The sequence below is a fragment of the Artibeus jamaicensis genome, unplaced genomic scaffold (assembly GCF_021234435.1).
Source record: "Artibeus jamaicensis isolate MK-2021 breed Jamaican fruit bat unplaced genomic scaffold, CSHL_Jam_final contig_444, whole genome shotgun sequence".
In the NCBI taxonomy this organism is placed as follows: Eukaryota; Metazoa; Chordata; class Mammalia; order Chiroptera; family Phyllostomidae; genus Artibeus; species Artibeus jamaicensis.
The window spans coordinates 6,637,670-6,658,505 of NW_026521831.1; the positions used below are offsets into that span (position 1 = coordinate 6,637,670).

Consider the following 20,836-nt stretch of genomic DNA (forward strand, 5'->3'; position numbering starts at 1 on the left):
AGCCACACCTGAATCGCGAAGACAAGTCCGCCTGGTACTTAGTTGTACAAAGCTGTACTGCTCCTTGGCGGCTGTTATCCCCATCCGAAGGAGGCGGCACCAATTGTGCACACGTGTAATTACTGGGACAAAGACCAGGGCTGGGGCAGAGGATGGTTCAAAGGGCTTGGAAGCGCAGGGAGGGTTAGGTAAGGTAAGGGTTAGAGTCCTTCTGGAGCGAGTTGAAGGGGTTGGTGTAGTCGGAGTCGCGGACCAAGCTAGCGGACCGGTGAGGGAGGGGGCGCTGGGAAGGGAGGGAGGCACTTTATTGGGGCTTAGGTTTCTGGGAGGTTCGGATTAGGCGTGGGGTTCACATTCTTCGTGGCTCATTCCCAGTCGCCTCCGTTCCTCGGCGTCCGGGGGGCTCCCACCCGAGCCTGGGGCACTGAGATCCGCGTGTGGTGGCCCCGGGGACTGTGGGGTCAGAGGGGCAGGATGGCGCTCCCTCACTGTCAGGCTGACCGAGGGGTGTCACTTCCTTCTTGTATTGGCGCCCCCGGGAAGGGTGCCCCCTGCCTTTGCCCCCACCCGGGCTCTGAGGGGGCGACCCCGCCAGTCCCCCAGCCTTCTCCCCAAGTCCGCACGCGCAGAGGAACTCCCTCCCGGATTCAAATTTCCCGGGAGAGCTTCGCACCGTCCCCAAGGACTGGACCCGGGAGGAGGCAGGCCGGGGGCGGGGGCTGCGGGCGGCTGCGTGACTGGAGACCGCAGCCCTGGGCGCGGGACGGGGTGTAGGATGGGGGGCAGCCCCCCGCGCGCCCTCCGCCCGGGGACTCCGATGAGCGCCCTCTGGGCTGGGCCCGCGTCCCACGCCTCCGCCGAGCGCCCGGAGCCTGGCGCGTCTTCGCTGCCCGGGCCCCGTGGGTGCCCCAGGGCCGCTCCCGCGTCCGGTCCTCCAGCCGACTGGGCGGGGCGGGGGCCGGAGTACCGGCCCGCCCCAGCCCGGCCCCAGCCCCGCCCCGCCCCGCTCCGGAGCCGCCCAGGACGCAGGGGGCGGAGGGCGGCTCCGCGCGAACTGCCGGCGGCTCCGCGCGAACTGCCCGCGGCGCCCCGCTCCAGCTCGCCCCGGGCCGGGTAAGTGGTGCGCGGGCGGGTGGCCGGTGGGGTCGGGGCCTCAGCCCCTGGCCCAGCCCTGACGCGTCTGCCAGGGATTAGGGTCCCCGAAAGTCGAGGGGACCAGGGGAAGCGTGCCCGGCGCGGGGGCGGAGGCCCTGGCGTGACAGCTGCCGGCGGGCGGGTATTTTTAGTTTGAACCCAGCCTTTCATGCCGCCTGCGAAGTCCCGGAGTCCTTCCGCCCCCCAGCCCTGGAGGTTTGGCCCCGGAGAAAAAGCCCCGAACCCCTGGGCAGCGCGTCCGCGGCGGGCTCGGCGCCGCCTCCAGTCTTAGCGCTGCCTCCGCGGGGGAATCGGACCTGTCACCGCGGGCTCCCGCGGGCCGTAAACGCGGGCAGAAATCCCCGCTCCTGGCGAGCGCGCGCCGCACGTCGGGAGGGAGAGTCGAATCCCGCAGGCGCCGTTTCCTTCGGACCCCTCCTGGCTGCGCAGCTCTGAGCCCCAAGCCGCAGCTCTAAAGGAGGAGGTAGTGAGGCAAAGATCTCCCCGTGCGGCCTGAAGGAGCCCCCACGTGGATGCCGACTCCACGCGGGACCTTCCCATCTTGACTTCACACAGTGAATCTGCGGGATGCGGCCCAGCGGTCGGCCCGGGCGCAGTGGGTGCTGCCCCAGCCCAGCGGGTCTCTGCTCTGAAGCTCCGAGGGTGGGGCGACAGTGAGTGTTATGCTCCGGCCCAGGGCTGCCTTGGGACTCTCCCAGGTTCCTGGTCTCTTTCGACTCTGAAGGGTTAACTTCTTCAGGCACCAATTAGGGCTGCCAGTAGGAGGGGGCGCCCACAAGGCCAGGGGACATGCCAGTCCCACCAGAAGGAGACAGTGGGGGAAAGTGCCTGTCCTCCCAGAAAGGGGGGCATGCCACGCAAATCCCTGTCCTGCTAAACTTGGTGGGACACCTTCCTCAACCACTGGGAGGAGAGGGAACGGCCCGGGGAGAGGGAGTGATTTGCTTAGAGCCGCTCAGCCAAGCGCTGACCCCGACTTCTGGAGGGCCAGGCCCCGCCTCCCGCACCGCTGGGCCAGCGAGCCAAAGGCCGCAGGGTTCGGGAGCTGGAAGGCGGAGGGGCACCGGTGCCAACGGGCTGTTTTGCTCCGTTTCCTGTAACCGAGCCCCAGCGGGGCTCTCCCACACGTGTGGGTCTGCACATTCCTCAGGCAGGGCCGCCTGGGGCGGGCCGGCAGCCACAGCTGAGCCAAGCCTGCAGCCCCGGATGGAGCATTCTTTTCCACCAGAGGGGCCCCTCGGAGGGCAGCTGGGGCAGGGAGTGGGCCCGGGAGGCTTACTTCAGGAACTCCTGCCTTGCTAGGGGTCCTGAGGGGAGTCCTGGTGACCCCAAGGGAAGGGGAGTGGTGAGACTGAGTTCAGGTTTCTGCCTCAGGTGCAGGCTGGTTGGCCCCAGGCCCAGTGGGCACCTTCAGGGTGAGTGCCAACACCTTCTGTCTCCATGGGAACAGCTCCCAAGCCCAGGTGCTTTGCATGTGGTCCCAAAGCTGTGGACTTACTGGGCCTGGGCACCTTGTTAGGCTGAAACCCTGGGACGGAGGCTTCTGGGAGGGCCTGGCCCGGCTGCAGGGCCACCTCCCCTCTGGGGAGGCGACTGTGGGCAGGCCAGCACAACCTCCAGAGTCCCAGAGAGGGCACAGGGCCTCCCTCGTCACCAGCTGTCGGATGGGGTGGCTAAGGCAGAACAGCGGGTTCAGTCCCATCAGAGCCCTTTCCTAGCTGCATGACCCTGGGGACACCGCTTCACCTTTCAGAGCTTTGATTCCCTTCCCCACGAGAGGGGATAACTGCGGCCTCTGCACTGCAGGGCTGGGGACTCAGCACAGCCCACCACAGCTTGTGTGTGGTGTCAGGCGGCACCTGCAAGCCACTGTCACAGTCTGGGGCAGTGCAGCCTGGCTGGGACACCTGAGTTCCTTTCCCTTCAGCTCGGCCCTTTCCTGCTTGGCCTTGACGTTTGCAGGCCTGTGGAGGCATGCAATGGAGATGGGGACTGGCCCCGAGTCGCCACACTCAGAGCCCTTCTTTCAGCACAGGAAGCGGATCCCTGGCCCAGGCAGAGAGATCCGAGGGGCCCTGGGGAGGGCTGCTCGTGGCTGCGGGCTCTTTAGCGGCATTTCTTGTCTCTTGCCTCCGTGACTCTGACAGCAGGCGGGGCTGCCATCGAGGGCCCCCTTACAGAGGAGGAGGGCGGTGCAGAGGCAGGAGTGGTGGAGGCGGGACCGGTGTTCTGGGGCCCTTCCTTACACGGCACAGGCTGCTCCAGCCGATGCAGGGACAGTGTTACACAGCAGTCATCGGGGGGACGGCACTGACCAGGCAGGGTCCCCGTCATCGTCACCATATTGACATTTGCTGGAAAATATGGATTCTAAGCATTTCCCACCCCCACCCCTGCCCATAACATCAGAAAGTAGCCAAGAGTCACCAAGAGGGGATCCTGGGTGGAACAGACGGGAGTCAGGGAAGTGTCTGCTGACCCCCTGCCCCACCACCTGACACAGCCCCCGGTGGACCTTTGCATTCGGACCCGGGACGATGCTCTCGGGGATGAGCAGCTCAGGAGCAGGTGGTGGCAGTCCTGGCAGCTGAAGCCATGGTTTTTTCATCTCTAAAGCAGAGATAAGAGCCCCCAACACGCCCTGTATGTTACTGAGAGGAGAAATGAGACAATTGGGGACAGAGCTCAGCATGGCAGGGGCATGACAGGGACATGCCGCAGACAGGTGTCCTCACCGCGGTTGTTACTGTTCCTGATCCTCCCAGTGGACTTGAAACAACTGTGATGACCTGGGGTGGCCTGCACCTCTTGCCTGGATGCCCAGGCTGCAGACTGGGGAGGGGTCCCAGCATCTCCGAAATGCTCGGAAAGGCATGGCGGGGAGCCACTAAGGGAAGGATGACACTCAGCACGTTAGCACTGAGTCACGCGGCGAGACATACGTGTGGAGTGAAATGATGGCAAAACAGGGAAGGGGCTGCCTTAAAAGTCCAAATCACCGTGGCAGGGGGAGGGGGCTGGGGTTGGCAGCGTCGTGGGGGTTGGTTACTAAGGAACTCACCTTGCGGTTATTTGTAAGTACACCTGCGTTGCACACCTCTGCACACAGAGCCCATTTCACAAATTTAAGCAGGTTTCAAAAAAGGGCAGGTGAATGGCAATGCAAGATTGGGCGGTGTCTTTGGTGGGTGGGCGGGGTCGGGACCAGCGGGAAGCCTGGTCCACGTGGGAGGCTCCACTGTGCTGTTTCTTTGAGTGGTGGGCTCATGGTTCTTCTTCTAAAATATCCTATGCTTCATCATTTACAAGTAGGAAATATATATATACACACTACAATGTTCGTAAACATCATATATTCCACCATATACAATGTTTGTAAGCATTGTTTATATTTCATTATATATAATGTTTAGGAAAATTGCATGTCATTACATACAGTTTATAAACATTGTTATATTTCACTACATATCATACATATAAACATTGCATATGTTCCATTATACATGTATACCAAATCTTACAAATAAAATTAAAAGATGATATGGAACATATTCACAGAGCTCTCTCAGAACATCAGATTCTACCCACAGATCCAGACATTAATCTGGCTGGATTTAAAAACTCAGAGAAGCAAATCCTGTTGTCTGACAGATTTTTCATTCGGGAGAAGTGCCACGATCTCCCCGTCCCAATGTCAGACAACCGGAAGATATTAACACCTGAGAGCTCAGACTCTAGACAGGATTTCACCTGAGTCGGAGCCCAATGATTCATGCTTCTGAGTCAGAACGTTCTGGCACGTTTGAGCTGGGAGGACCCTCGGGCCTCCTGGATGGATGGATGGTTTATGGAGAGGGAAGTGGCCCGGCCAAGGACAGCGTGAGGCCCCTCAGTGGGGAAGACACTTCCTCCTGGGCCGCCACACCTGCTGAGTCTCATCAGGACACACCGCGCCCCTCCTGTGACGAGGGCTGTGGCTTCCTCCTCAGGAGGGGCAGGGAGACAGGTGAGACACCTGAGGTTAGACTGATGCAATCATCTTAACTTTAAAAGGTCAGGAGAGGGCTACCACCTGTGATGACTGCATGCTTCCAGAATGTACGTGAGCAGGAACATCCATCGTGGAAGGAACTCTGAAGGCAGGGCCTGGAATCTCCTTCCCTGCGCCGGGCCCCTGGGGACAGACACTGGTACTGGCACTCCCCCTGCTCTTTGCTGGGTGGGCGCCATACATTTAAAAGTCACCGAAGGGACGCAGTGCCGTGGGGGTGGTTATGCCCATCTTTCAGTTGGGGAGACAGGTTCAGAGAGGTTAAACGCCTTGCCCCAGTCACACAGCGGGCAAGCCTGCAGCAGGACTTTCCCCTGGGGGAGGGGGCGGGAATGACAGCTGAGAAACCGTTTTAAGTGAGCTCTGCTGGGAACACCGCTTCACTCCCCAGAAGCTGCAACCCAGCCTGGCGGGCCACGGGGACACGCTGACCTTGAGGGTACTAGGGTGGCGTCCTCCCAACTGTCAGATTGTAGAAGACCCTTCAGGCTGATGGCTCCAAGTGCGACACTCCCCTCCTGACCGAGTTCGCTCTGTGACACGGGCAGCAGTGTGTCAGGAATAGGGCAGTCCATCCCTTTTTGGTCTCTGGTGCTTTCTGGGTTCGATTAGGTTCCTGGCCACCTTCTCTTTGCCCAAATCAGAAGTGTTCTTCCGGCCCTCCCTCTGCCCAGGTGCCTGTCACAGGGCTCAGGGGGCTGTGGTCCCAGGACTGATGCCTCAGTGGGTGGCTTTGCTGATGTGAGGCACACACAGTGACAGCCTTTGTCCCCTGTGTGCATATTCATCAGGGCAGCAGAGCCCGGGGGCCAGGTCCCAGCCCTGCTCTGTGTCTGGGGGCCAGTCACGGTGCTGTGACCCGACTCCAATCTGCCCGATGGGGTGGGTGACACCCACAGGGGTGATACTTCTTACACGAGGGCCCAGTGGGCGAGAACTTTGCGCTAGCAGGGAGCTTTCAAAGACTAGGAGACAGAGCCGCCCTGCAGCTGTGTGTGCTGGGTTCAAGAAGGACTTGGAAGCGACAGCTGCGGGGGAGAGGAGGAATGTCAGAACCAGCCGGGGCCTGCAGGGCCGTCCCGCCTGAGCCCGTAGCCAGGCCTGCGGGGGGACTGGGTCTCCACAGGCAGAGGCGACTGGCCTCAGTCTCTCTGGTGCCTCTGGGCCCATCTGTGATTTGAGACTGTACTTCTGGTCCTTGGGCCAGTATCTTTTCCCTTAGAGCCACCTCCCTAAAAGTCTGTGTCCTCGGCATTCAGGGTATAGGGGTGGACACAGTGGACATGGGGAGGCTGCTCTTCGGGGTCAGACCCACTTGGGTGGCACCAGGGCCTGGATGGAAGGGGGGCACCCGCCATCGCTGGTCACGCGCTAATTAAGCCAAGCATTTTGTTTGAGATCTGGAAAGGGCCGAGCCGCTCCCAAGTGACATTTGCTGAAATAATAGAGCAGGCTGACTCACCGGGGTAGCCTCTTTCCCTGTTGTTTCAAAGAGCTCGGCCCCTCTGTGGCGGCGGGAGGAGCTCACAATGTTACAGCCACCTTTGACCTTCACCTGGGCCAGTCCCTATTTCCTGCCCTTTAAAATCGGAGGTTGAAATCCAATCTCTAAGGGGCCTCAAAGTCTGGATCTTCTCTAGTCTGGGAACCACAGCCTGGAAACAGGTGCCATCTGCCCAGCGCCCCAGCAAGAGCCAGGCCACTCAGCACGGGTGACTCGCTCCACTCCCCGTCTGACTCCCCCTCGTTCTGAGGATCAAGTCCCAAGCCCCCTGCCTGCCTCCATGGCATGTCATGCTCTTCACCACCTGGGCCACCTGTCTTCCCCAGCCCCGGGCCCCAAACTCATCCTGATCTTTGTTTCCCACCTCCACACCTGAGCGCCAGCTGTTACCTCTGCCATTGTCCTCACTGCTCATTGTGCCAACACCCGGCTTCACGGCACCTCCTCCTAGAAGCCTCCCTCGGCCACCGCACTGCACACAGGATATTTAGTAGTTAGTGTTCCTGTCTGATTCCCCACCAGACCATGACCTTGAAGGCGGAGATACAGGACGATGCGTTCTCACATCCCAGCCGGAGGGAGGCGGTCACTGTCATCATCATGGCTACTGTTTAATGAAAAGGCTTTATACTCTAGGATTTTACAAACTTAAGGGTTTCTGTGCTCACTGCACCCCTGAAGCGAGTGGACAGAGCTGATCCTAGTGGCACCCAGGACACAGAGGACAGATGCGGGCTCCAGAGGCTGGGTGACCCACGTCATCTCCCGTGGTGGCTTCCTGGAGAATGGTTCATTTTCCGGGGCTCTCCAGGGTTGGCTCTGGAACTGGGGACACGTCTCCTGGCCTCTCGGGGACTCCTGTCTGACATGGGCTCTCTTTCCTGAGCACCTCTGCTTGCTTTTCCCACTCGGGTCGGGTCTTCCTCCTCGCTCTCCCCTCTGCCAAAAGAGTCCCCCCCAACCCCTGCCAGGCCCTCCCAAAGCTCCTCCTTCTCTTCACCCAGATCTTAGCTCCCAGTCAGGGCCTCCATGGGCCTTCCTGCCCACACAGCAGCCCCCATCCCGCCCCTGCCACTACCTCCTGTCCTACTGTCTGTCTAGCACTCATCACTGCCTGAAGTTATCTTATTTATCTGCAGTGAGTTTATCTTCTATTTCCTCGGCTAGAACATAAGCTCCAAGGGGGCAGGAAAAAAAGGTCTGTCTCTATAGCCTGGCCATAGAGGCTACTCACTGTATCCTTATGGGACAAAAGAATGAATGAATGAACAAGGGAATGACCGTATAAACGGATGGGGTGCCAGCTGCGACCCCTGGCCCGGTTTGTCACAGTGCTGGCATCGGTCTAAGAGCTCCCTGCTGTTTTTTTGCCTTGATTCTCCCAGCAGTGAGGTGCACTCCCATACTCCCACCGGGCTTGAATAACCTGCCCTTAGCTACTCAGCAGAGAGTTGGGAAGTGAGCTCAGAGCCCGGGACCCCCGAGCTCATGCAGGCGATGCCAGCCTGCACTGACCTTCCCGTGCCAGTGTGCGCAGGGCGAGGCGTGGTGAGTCAGACTAGAACTCAGCCTCCTGGCCAGGCATCTGGTTCTTCCCTAGCAACCCCCCAAGGCCATTCCTCAAAGGAAATCCTTCTGTGTGGCCAGTGTCACATGGGTCCAGGAATTCCACTGGTTTTGTAGGGCCAGGCCCACCCTGGAACATCCCATTCTGTCCACGCCCTTTTCTCGCTTGGGCCGGAGGAGCTCTGTCCGCCTGTGGCTGGCGCACGAGCTCACTAACTGGGAGGACTTGGTGACTGTGAGCCGGCCGTGGCAGGTTGGGCAGGAGCCACGTGGGGTTGCCAGGGGAAATTCCTTCCTTTAGGACCAGGCAACAACTGCACCTGGTCCGTTTCATTTGCCTGTTTATCTGTTTGCTGATTTCAAACGCAACTTTGCTCAGAAATAATTGTAGAAAACAGATTTTTAAGAAATTCCATCTTGTGGTATCTCTTGCCCCCACTTCCTTCTGGGTGAAACCATCTGAAAGCCCGGGGGCGGAGGTGGCGTTCTAGATGTCCCTGGGGCCGGATCTTCTTGTCAACGTGCTTGTTAGAGGAGGCGAGGGGGCGGCCCTGTGAGTTCCTCCTTGTGTCCCCTGCAGGAAGCACTGGGGTTAGTCACACAGATCCTAGCTGGCGCTGACCTTGGTCTGGGAGCCAGAGAGGCACATGCTTGTGTTGGGACCTGGGCTCCTCTGCCCCAGAAGCCACTGGCCTTGGGTGACCACATTCCTTCGTGGTGCTGACAGTGACTGAGATGGACAGGAAGGAGGACCCAGAGGCGGACCCTGCCTGGCAGTGGGAGGAGTCAGGCAGGGCGGGAGGGTGCTTTAACCGGACTATCCCATCCTGGGTGCTGATGACTGGGAAAGAGGGAACTTCCGGGGGCTGCAGGGGCCCCAGGAAAGTCTCCTTAGTTTTGTCAGGGGGCACAGCTTTTTGTTTGTTTGTTATTTAGAGCTTTTATTTATTTATTTTTAGAGAGATGGGGAGGGAGGAAGAAAAAGAGGGAAAGAAATACTCATATGCAAGAAAAAAATCTATTTTTTTTGGTGCCTCTCACATGCCCCCTGCTGGGGACCTGACCCGCAACCCAGGCATGTGCCCTGATTGGGAATCAAACCCATGACCCTTTGGTTTGTAGGATGATGCCCAGCCCAATGGGCCACAGTTCCTCTGAGCCTCAACCCTCTTCTCTGTAAGGTGAGGGGTGAGGGGAGCCTGTGCTGCACCCCACACCCAGCTGTGGGCCTGCACACTGCAAGCCCGCCTGGAGCCGAGGGGCTGGTATTTTTAGGTTAGCTCACGGAGCACAGGGCCACCTGTCTTCCTGTGCAAAGGGAACTGAGACCGTCCAGTCTGGCTGAGTTCCTCACTGCTCCTGCTGTGGGGCCGGCAGCCTCAGGTGGGGGGATCACACAGGTGTGGGCGGGGACCCTGGTTCTGCCACCTGCACCGTGCTGTTGGCAAGTCACATAGCCTCCAGGGTCCTGGCCACCTCACCTGTTCAGTGGGGCTGGTCACACCGTCCCTGCAGAGTCACTCTGAGGAGCAGATGTGATCACAGACCTCCAAGGAGTTAGTTTCCAGCTCCAAGAGAGTGTTTGCTCCCAGAAGTTCTGGCTCCTGCATCCCCAGCTTCTCTGAGCACTTTCCACTTTCCCGAGGCGCCCTGGCTGTGCGGAGGTGACGTTGGTGACAATGTGGGTCACTTGGAGCTCTCGGCACTTCTGCCTGCCTCTGCCCCTGCACTCTCAGTGGTTGGACCCGGCACAGCTGTGAGTGAGTCAGCCTTGGCACAGGTGTGCTTGGCAGAGGCCAGTGCTCTGGCAGCCCAGGGCCGGAGGGGCCGGAGTCACCCCAGCCAGGCCTGTCCCCTTTGGGGGACTCCTGCTGGGGGTACAAGGTGTGGACCACACACCTCGGTCACTCATTTCCCTCCCAAGGCCCCAGTCATCCCTAGTGGCTAATGCCAGCTCCTTCTTTTATGGAGGACTGTGGAGAGTCCCTGCCACTGCGCTGGACCATTGGTCTTGCTCCCAGAGCTGAGGGGTGGGGTCCTTCTCTGAGAGGTGCCGGCCATCGTTCCAGTGGGTCACGCCTCTGGGTTCGGACCCGGGCTACTGGTAACTGGCAGGACGAGTGCGGCGGCACAAGCTCAAGGTCCGGAGGGACAGCAGCTCCCTCTGCAGTTTCTCCAAAGTCCTTTTGACTTTTTCTCTTAATCCTTCTGATTATGTGATGTTCTCGTTATGTGATGGGGCAACAGCGTGGGTGCGTCGATGCTCGAGGGGCCAGGTGTGTGAGCACAGGGAATGCGGGGACCTTTCAGAGCCCCTCCAGGCCTGGCGTCCGGACGGGCCCAAGGGCGCTCACCCTGCGCTGCCCAATGTAATGGAAAAATAACCGGGCCTTTTTGTACCAGCCCTGGGACCCCAGGGAGAGCCAGGGCTGGCAGATTCCAGGTGACTGTGCCTACCCAAGATTTCCAGTTTTGCTTTACTCAGTGACCCCCACCCCCACCGCTGCCCGTGGACAGTCCAGCTGGCTCTCTCTGTTGCAATGCTCTCGCCTGCCTCCAACCCCCGATCAGATCAGAGAAGGCTCCCTGCCCCGCGTTCAGGGCCATTTTCCTGGAAACATTGCCACATAATGCCAGGGAATGTGAAGTTACCAGGATCTCAGCATCCCCAGGGCCCGCGCTGGCACGTGGGCAAACCATGGGGGGAAGAGAGAAGCCTGCCGCCCAGGGCAGCGCCCCGCAGAGCGGGCGCAGAGTGTCGGCATCTCAGATCCAGAAGGGCCCCGTCCTCCGCCCACGGATCTTACACTCTCCAGAAGGGAAACGAACAGAATTTGAGGAGATCAGACCCTGCCTGGCCCCCGCTGCCATTTTCAGCTCGTGTCTGCCGTCACGGTCCTGCTGTCACCAGAGAGCTGGCCCACGTGCCAGCTTTCTAAGTGTCAGTGGGAGGCTCCTGGTGTCTTTTAACTGGACACATCTTTCCAGCTGGGATTCACACCACGGCCCCGCCGGGGGTGTGGGGGGTGGAACTCAGTGCAGGGTCCAGACGCTGTCCCGCAGTAGGTGGCTCTGGAGGAAGTCCTGTCAGCTCAGGGAAGACCTCAGCTCAGTGGCAAAGGCCACCTCCGTGTCTGTAGGGAAAACTCTGGAGGGCAGTCCTGAGGGAGACACGGCTGCCAGCACTGGACACCTGCGGGCTCAGCCCGTTCCACATCTCCGGGAGGGATCGTGTACTACCGTATTTTGCTGTGTATAATGTGCACCCACATTTCTGACCCAAACTTTCAGGGGAAAAAATCTTTCATTTAAATTTTTTAGTTCAATTTGTTTATTTACTTGTATTTGGAAATGAAACTGATTATCATAATTCAGAGTGTTATTTTGCACACAGATATCATTATTGCTTCCTAGAGTTGTACTTTTAACACATAAGCATAAATAAAGGAATTAAAAACATTTATAGAGACACAGAATTAGTACTACCCATGTGTAATGTGCATCCTTATTTTTCCATCAAACATTTGGGGGGAAAAGTACACATTATACATGGCAAAATATGGTATTTGCTAAGTGAATAGGATGGAATCTTCTGGATTGCTGATAGGTGGGGTCGGGGTGAGTATGTCCCTTGAGCTGACCATGGCCTTTGGTCCCTGGAACTTGTAGAACAGAAGTCGCACGTTTTCCTGTAAAGGGCCAGAGAGTAAACATTCTTGGCTTTATGGGTCGTACAAGCTGCACTGCAGTTTTCCCATCTTCATTGCGCCCAGCAAGCAGCCAAGGGCACTGTGTAAATGATGGGCGTGGCCCGGGCCAATGAAGCCTTCCCACGGACGCGGAAATGGAACTTGCCTTTCCTGAATTTTCCCAGGTGGCGTGCGGGGCCCCTTGTTGTAGGAGCCTTCTCTGTGGTGGAGGGTGGGCCTTGCAGGGTCGAGCAAGTCACAGTTGTTGGCATTTCAGTTCTTAAAGGTGCAGTTCTGAATACCATCTCAGTCTGTGTCTGCTGGTTAAACTCGAACCTGGAGTTAATTGATTCATTCCTTCCTCGAATATTCATGGTCTAGAGGCAAAGAGAGGAAGAAACAGGAGGGAGGAAACCAGGAAAGTCTGGGCAGACCAGGACAAGTTGGAGATCAGCCAGTCACATCACTGACTGTGGCACTGGGCAGCTGGGGTCCTGGGCGGACCCCGGAATTCGGGTCAGCTGTCCGTGAAGCCTCGATGCTCCCACCGTCCTGACTGCCCTGCCTCCTCCCTCCCGGAGCCCCTGGGCCCAAAGGGTCCCCTGCTGTGCTGCCCCGGGAGTCTCTGAGCACCCGAGGCAGAAACCAGCTGTCCTTGGGCCAGACCCTGCCATCCCGGAACACAGAGCATCTCATAATTGCTGTTGGGGGGCTGGGCGACAGTGCGGGCTTCCACCTTCATCGCTGGAGCCAGTGACTCGGAGGCTCGCTGTTGCTGCGCCACTTTGCACATGCTGCTCCTTCTCTTGCATGTTCTTCCCTGCCTTGGCCACCTCCCATGTGACTCTTCCCTTGACTGTCCCTCAACACAAGCAGAGGGCTCTCAACCCTGTGGTGTCCCTCTGAGCTGAACCGCACTCTACTCCCTGATCTCTCCCTCTGTTCATCTCTCCCTCACCCCTACACCTCCCGAAGGAAGGTCACCGGCTCAGGGTTTTCACTGCTGCACTTGGCACCTGGAGTCCTCATGAAGGTCCTTGATGGGGTGGATGAGCACACACAGCAGAGACTCACTCATTCATTCATGACCAACTCCTTGCCAAGGACCTGCTCTGCACCGGACAGCGGGATGGGGGCATCGCTGGCAAAGTCATTGATTACTCTCAGGGAACTTACATTCTAGAAGGATCTAGAATCATCTAAGTGCAACAAGAAAGTGAAAAAGAAGCAAGACCATATCACAAGGTCTCCTGTCCTCTGAAAGGGATGCAAAGGGGGAGGCAGGGCCTCTGTGTCTGGCAAGCCAAGGGTGGGGACTGCCCCCCCAGAGGGGAGCTAGCTCAGGCACCCCTCCCGTGGGCACTGGCAGAATGTGCCTTTCCTGGGGGTCACACCCTGCTAGAGCGTGGTGTCCTCAGGGACGGGCCTCTGCCTTGCACAGCCCAGCATGTGCCTTCAGGGAAGCCCGTCGAAGCCGGCATTGCGCTCGAGGAGGAGAAAACACACTTCAGACAGCCAAGTGTGTTCTGTGCCTGGTGTGGGACGTCCCCCCAGGCTGGGGGCACAGAGAACAGGCCCCCGTGCTGTTGACCGAGCACTGCCCCCCAGTGGGTTACCACTCTGTAAGGGACATGGGCTCTACTAGGGAGCCATTACCGAGACCGGGGAGCCCCGGGTCCCCCAGTGGGAGAGGGATGAAGCACCCTACTGGCTCCGGTGGGAGGATGGGGGGAAGGTCGAGGGGGAGTCTGAGGGTGGCAGTGCTCGGTCAACTTCCAAGCGCCACACGCAACAGCGGAGCGCTGTCCAGGAGGACGGAGGGAGCAGCTCAGCCCCAGGCTCAGCCCCTCCAGGAGGGAGGGTGCAGTCTCCGCTCCAGGGCTGAAGTGCCAGGGCCCCTCCTTGGAGCCCCAGGGGACAGCTCCTCCCCACTGCGTGGTGCAGGCTGCCACTTCGTAAACCTGGCATCTGTAAGCCCTGGCAGCATCGGGCAAGTGCTAATTCTAATCAGCACAGCCTGTTAACAAGTGACCTTGGACTCCAGGGAAGTGAAAGTCTCTGGAGGGAAGGTCTCAGGGGTGCTGTAAGGCTTCCAGATACATGAGTATAAAGCAGGGGTTAGTGGTACAGAGGATGGACTCTTTTAGACAAATAGCTCGGGACAGCACCTGCACTCCAGCAAAATGGGGGTCAGCTAAGGGACTGTTGGGGGACCGAGCAGGACTACTTGTAGTGTGACCTCGGGAGTTCATTTAACCTCTTAGAATTTTGATTTTTTTTTAACTCTATAAAAAGAAGACAATCCTTCCTACTTAATGGTGGCTACAGACCTCAATTAGTTGATGTGTGTAAACACCCAACACAGTGCCTGACACCTGGTATGTTAGTTCCCAGGGCTACCCCCTGAAAAATCCTGAAGGGCTTCCTGGAGGCAGTGATGTCAGGTTGATGGTAAATGTAGCCAGGGAAAGAAGAGCACAAGGGAAGGGGGCGACCCTGGGAGCTCCCGCTGCAGGGAGAGAAGGTGGGAAAGGGTGGGAGGAGATGTTGAAGAGATAGATGAAGAAGGACTTCAACTGTCCTGCTAAGCATGGAGGACCTGCTTGGGTGGGGGCTGTGGATCACTGGAGGGTTTGTCAGAAAGACTCTTAACCCTGACCCCTTAAATGCCCCTTTCCACCAAAAAGAGAGGATTTTGGTTCTTCTCCCTCTTGCAAGACTGGCAGGTTTCCTGGGGAAGGAGTCGGAGAACCCTGGTGCCTGGGCCTCGGGCAGGGCGTGGGTCTCCCCAGGAGTTCGGGGAGTCCAGCCATGAGGACTCGCTGCCTTTGAGAACTCCCACGTGGGGTGAACCCTGTCTTCCTTGGGCTGTTCTTCCCACAGCTGGAGCGCATTTCATTAATTGAAAAGCGAGGTTTAAATTGTTCTGTGTCATTTTAGAAACCAAATCTGAAAGCTGTCCAAGGGCATTTTTCTGGGCTGGAAAGTAAAGCATGCTGGCTTTTCTAGTCTGCCTTGTTCCCGGCAACGACATGAGCCAGCGCTGGCGGGGTCCGGCCCACAAGGTCCCGTGGGTCTGAAAGGCGGCTTCTTTGCACTGAGGGCCCACTGTGCCCCAGGCTCGGGGCCAGCCAGGCCTTCGTGTGCTTGTTGGTACCATTGCTATCCTCACTTTACAAACGAGGAAAATGGAGAACAGAGAGGTTAATAAACTTATGCAAGGTTGCACAGGCAGTAGTTGGAGAAACCAGATGCAGTCCCAGAGTGGCCATACTGCAGTCTCTGCTTTTTCTGTACAGCAGAGTACGGATGCTGGGTTTTATTAACACGAATTATACTTTAACGTATGTTGTGTTTTTTTAAAAGATTTTATTTACTTGTTTTAGAGAGAGGGGAAGGGAGAAGTGAGGGAGAGAAACATTAGTGGGTGGATGCCCCTCACATGCCCCCTACTGGGGACCTGGCCTGCAACCCAGGCACGTGCCCCGACTGGGACTCAAACTGGAGGGAACGACCCTTTGCTTCAGAGTCTGGCATTCGATCCACTGAGCCACACCAGTCAGGGCTGCTTGAGCTTATTTTGAAAGTCTAATAGATCTGTGAAATTTTTAAATGTGTTATTAGGATGGATGTAACGTTAAAATGCTTTAATTTTTAAAAAACTGTTACAACCCCCTTAAGGAAATTGAAAATTAAAAATGTCTCTATGATTCCACCGCTCTGAGAGAACTCTTCTTCCAAATTCTTTTTGATCTTCGTGGTTGGTTTTTTTGACAGTTTGTGTATAATTTGCACAGGAAGGGCTGGCAAACTACAGCCCACCGGCCACATGCTGCATGTGTTTAGAAACAAAGTCTTCGGCACACGGCCATGCTGGTCATCGGCATATTGTCTCTGTTTTCACAGCACAACTGCAGACGTGGGTGGTTGTGACAGAGGCCGTATGGCTTACAAAACCTGAGACGCTCGCTCCCTGATCCTCTGCAGAGAAAGCCCGCCCGCCCCCCCACCTGGTGCGCACAGAAGGTGGCAACATGCTTTTTATATTTTTCCCTCTTAGCCATGGGATTCGTCCACAGTGTTCTCACATTTCTCATTGTAAGTGGCCCAGAATGTTCCACGGAATGAATGTCACAAGTGTTTCTTAACTGTTGCCTTTTTTGCTGGACTGTTAGGTCACATCTTTGTTTTTCTCTCGGAACTGTCCTATTTGCAAGTTTGGTATTTATTCAAAATACCTGAGTAAGGCGTCCCAAACACTGTACCAACATAACTCAGTGCGCTGCCCGCGGGACGTTTGCGACCTGGTGGGTTCTGGAAGGTCAGAGGTTGAGAAATGCCCAGTAGGAGAGACTGGGGGTCGGAGGGAGACCGCTCTTGTTGAGAAGGCTCTGAAGGTCAGCAGTAAGAAGTTCATGTGAGTGTGACCCCATTTCCCAGATGAAAAGGTGAAGTCAGAGGAGTTAACTCCACGGGCTGCCGCATGGACCTTCAGCGGCAGAGTCAGCTCTGCGCCTGCTCAGCAGGCTGGCTCCGGAGTGCCAGCAGCTCTAGGGCACGTCCCAGAAGAGGCAGGCCTTTGTGACTCTGGGTGAGGGGGGCAGTCCAGGCAGTGACTCATGGGGAGTGAGCCCCACCCTGCCTCCTGGGCTCACCCAGCCACCCCCAGCCGCCCCCATCACCAGATCTGCTTAATTCTCTAGTCTTCTGGGGCATGAGCCAGGCGGCCAGGGCCACGTGACCACAAACTTTGTTTCTTTGTGGAAAGTGGCCCCGAAAAGAAGGCCAGCTGCTGATACTGCAGAGAACACACAGTCTCCTGGTCAGAAAGTACCATTCGGGCTGTTAGAGATAATGGCACATTTGCCAGCATTCTAGCTGGACTGAGAAAACAACAATAAAAATGCAACACACTGCCCAGTGGAACGGAAATGGCCAAGGAAGGTTTGTGACATCGCCCCTCGGAATATTTGGGTCATTTACAATGAGAAATGTTAATGAGTCACACCGTGGGGCCCCTGCAGCAAGCTTGGGTTTAGTCCTCCCCGAGTCAAGGGCCTGTGAGGAGCTGACCAGAGCTGCAGGCTTCCCAGGAGACCCAACACACAGGTTTCAGGGGCCTGTGGAGACCTCGCGCCCGCCCAGGGTTTCGTGCACCTTGGCAGAGGAAGCAGGTTTAAATCCCTGGTCCCCATAGACATTTCCAAAGCTAGATTGTGTGAGCGCTGCCCACGGGACGTTTGCGACCTGGTGGATTCTGGAAGGTCAGAGGTTGAGAAATGCCCAGTAGGAGAGACTGGGGGTCGGAGGGAGACCGCTCTTGTTGAGAAGGCTCTGCACGTTGGCCTCGTCTTCCAGAAGAGGAAAGGGGACTGGGGTGTAGTCATCCAAGGGCACAGGATCTGGCCCATGTCATCCATCGCTCCGATCTCCAGCCCCGACTACACCGGTCTGGTGCAGAGCAGGCAGAGAAACAAGATTTGTCAGTAAAGGGACCAAGCATCTCCCAAGCTCTGAAATGGATGGAAAGAGGGCCTGGTGTGGTTCTAGGTGAGCAGATGAGGTGAGCCCGACCTGACTCTGCCTGTCCCCTGAGGTCTATGGAGGACGTACTCTTCTTCCGGTGGAAGGAGAGGGCGCAGTGGGGAAGGCACAGTGCGCTGGGTTTTTCTCAGCCGTCAGTTCCTGGAACCCCAGGCCCAGGGCCCCCTGCAGCTGCAGTGGGTTTCCCTGTCGGGCCTGATTCATCCTGAGCCCTAACCCAAAGAGACCTACGAGGGAGGTGTCACCAGGCCCATCAGCGGTGACCCTGAGCCATATGTGCCTCTCGGGCTTGTCCCCATCTCAGGCACACTCACTGCGGAGGGGCTGGCCCGGGCCGGGCTCCTTGTCAGTGGCAGCCGTGGGGATCCACTCCACACCCGCCTGCGTCTGCAGTCAGTTAGATGTGTGATGGGAAATCCTGTTCTGACTCAAAAAGGAACCTTCCCCCGCTTTTGCCTTCCTGACTTACTTCCTCATTTGGCTGGCCATTTTGCAGTGTGGCCCAGGGCTGCAGCCAGACTCTGCGCCTTAGCAGCTGTGTGCCCCAGGCAGGAGAGTCGGCCACTCTGAGCCTCAGCGTCCCCACCTGGAAGGTGGTGCAGTCACATCTGCCTTGGTGGTTGGCAGGTTGGGGATGCACAGCATCTGCCCAGTGCCTAGCCCATAGCGGGTGGCCTCACATATAAAAGCTTTTGGTGACATTTTCCCCACAGAAGTCTCCTTTGGGATCCACAGGTCAAGACCCACAGTGACCTTGACACCCATCCAGGGTCAGATGCGCCTGCGGTGGGGACAGGGAGGAAGCAGGCAGGACACTTGTTACCCACCAAACAGTGTTGGCCGTGGTGCTGGCTGGTGTTTGCTGGGAGAGGGCCCTGGAGGACAAGTTCAAGGTCAGACACCCTGGAGGATGGAGGCTGCAGCTGCACAGCTCATCAGATGTTTGCACATCCAATCAGTTGTTGAGAAAAGATCCTTTGATTTGACCTCCTGGCCCTTTTTTTTTTTTTTTTTTGGAAGAGTAGGTTTTCACTAAGAAGGATGACAGGGACAAATGGCGCTTTGCAAGGCTTTTCCTTGCATGTGACCTCAGGTATCATGTTGCAAGGAGCCTTCTGTTGTTTCCAGGTTGATCAGATGCTGCCCAGATGCTTATGGGCGACCAGAGCATGCCACTCCCTCACCCCCAGACCCTCACTGGCTCCCTATTGCCCATGAAGTCTGGGCACCCCTTTGAATTCCATGCTGCTCAGGCCCCCCAGCCTGCCTCTCCACCACTGCTTCCTTCTGGATTCCTTTGACAATTCCCTGAACTTGGCCTTGCAGCCCACCTCCCAGCCGTTGCACGTGCTGGTCCAGGTCCATCCACTTGTCATGCCCTTACCCACCTCTCGTCTTCTCCAGACCCAACTCAGCCTTCACCTCTCAGTCAGGGTATCCCCTCTCTGGGAGCCCCTCCCCGGACCCTCCATCAACATCACCTCTCCATTCTCCGGGCGCCAGGAGCTTTGGGCGTGTCCATAGCAACGTCATCCAGAGTCACACAGACCGTGAGCTGTCACCAGCAGGGTGCAAGGGTTGCTGTCTCCCCACGTCTCCGGCAGTCGTTTGTTACCACCTGCTCGTTTGTTACAGCCGCCCTAGTGGGTGAAAGGTGGCGCCCCCTTTTCCTCTCCATCTGCACTTCCCCGAAGGCTGGCGACACTGAGCGCCTTTTCCTGTGCCTGCTGGCCATCTGTGCGTGCGCTGAAGAAATGTCTGTTCAGGTTATTTGCTCATTTTACCATCGGGTTGTCTTTCTAGATCAGAGTCTTTATTAGTTATATGATTTGCAAAAATGTTCTCCCATTCTACGGGTCATCTCCCATTCTCACTTTCCTGTGTCCTTAAAACACAGAAGTGTTGACTTTGATGACGTCCACTGTCTCTATTTTTTCTTCGGTTGCTTGTGCCTTTGGCGGCACATCTAAGAAATCATCGCCCAACCCAAGGTCGGGAAGGTTGACGCCTGTGTTTTCTTTTAGGGGGTTTATGGGTTTTGCGCTTAGCTTTTCCTTCTGATCTGTGCTGAGTTAATTTTCGTAGTCGGCTGGAGGCAGGGGTCCGCCCTCATTCTTTTGCCTGTTGTCCCAGCACCGTTTGCTGAAAAGATCCCTCTTTTCCCGTTACCCTGTCTCGGCAGCCTTGTGGAGCTGCATCCTCTGTACGTCAGCGAGCTGATTGTTCCTTCATCTGCGGGTCCCTTTGAAGAAATGGCCTGCTCCCCCTTGGAGGCACTGGATGTCTTTATATCAAGATGAGATCTGGTCTCAGGGCTGGCACTGAGCCACTGCAAGATCTTGGGAGGGTCCCTTTCCTTCTCTGGGCCCCCTTCTCCCCACCTATAAAATGGCTCAGAGAGATAAAAGCATTCCTAGGAAGTGGTTCAGCTGTGACATGCTGAGACTCAGCTCAGCGAGGTGTTGGCAGAAACTTTCACCGGCTCCTTGGGGTGTCCCAGCACCCCATGAGGCCTCGCCCTGCAGCCAGTCTCCAAGCCGGGGGCAGTCCCGGTAGCCCCCTGGCCTGGCCGGGTCAGTGAGAGGCAACCCTGCCTCTCGAAGGATGCTGGTGTTGCACTCACGTAGTGAGCAGCGTCATCGGCCTCCTCCACCCCAGCTGTGCCCCGGGCTGCGGTGTACACAGCCGAACGGACACGGCCTCCGCCCTGCGGGGGACAGTCTAATGGGAAGACAAACACACCAGCAGCACTCACAGGGGCGGGCTTGTTGGCACTGTGCACCGCGGGCTCCAGGTGTGAGTGGGCAGAGGGCAAAACACAGCTGCGCAGATAGAGCCCCATGTGACCACAGGCCAGAATGTCAGCACTCGCTCAGGGCAGTACCTGAAGACTCTCAGGCGGAGCTGGGGTGGGGGGCGTGCAGCCACTGTGAGATCTCTCCAGCAATCACCTGACTCGCTCCTCTGCTGGCCCTGACATGCTGGCCGCCTGCCTGTCTGCAGGTGCGGTGCTCTACTCTGAGAGAAGCCTCTGGGGCGGGCTGCCTGAGTTGCAATTCCCGTTCCGCATGCTTTGGGAAGTTATTTCACATCTCTGTGCTTTGCTTCCTTAGCTATAAAACAGGGTTAATAACAGCACCTACCGTGTGGGACATTTGTTTCCAAAGCAATATAAAGTTAGAATTGTAGGTTGAAACAATGTAGCATTTAGTCTGGCATGCTATGCCCCCCACTGTAGGGTATTGTAGCCCACGGCTCTTTCATGTTGCAACATGGTAACTTGGTGCAATTGCCTTTAAGTTGCGAGAACCGAAGGTGATCATTACA

The 20,836-nt window shown here is 57.2% G+C and overlaps 1 protein-coding gene across 3 annotated transcripts in view; it reads left to right on the top strand.

The window, feature by feature from the left end:
• The first annotated feature begins 241 nt into the window (after window positions 1-241).
• Window positions 242-20,836, top strand: part of SYNE3 (spectrin repeat containing nuclear envelope family member 3) — a 71,297-nt gene continuing 50,702 nt past the window's right edge. Inside the window, exons 1-2 of one of the 3 annotated variants that reach the window (XM_053666015.1) lie at window positions 1,029-1,113; window positions 19,145-19,275. The gene's annotated coding sequence lies outside the window, so the exon portion shown is untranslated. Of the gene's footprint in view, window positions 269-1,028; window positions 1,114-19,144; window positions 19,276-20,836 lie in introns of those variants that run through there. The other 2 variants (XM_053666018.1, XM_037130197.2) reach the window with 2 other exon arrangements.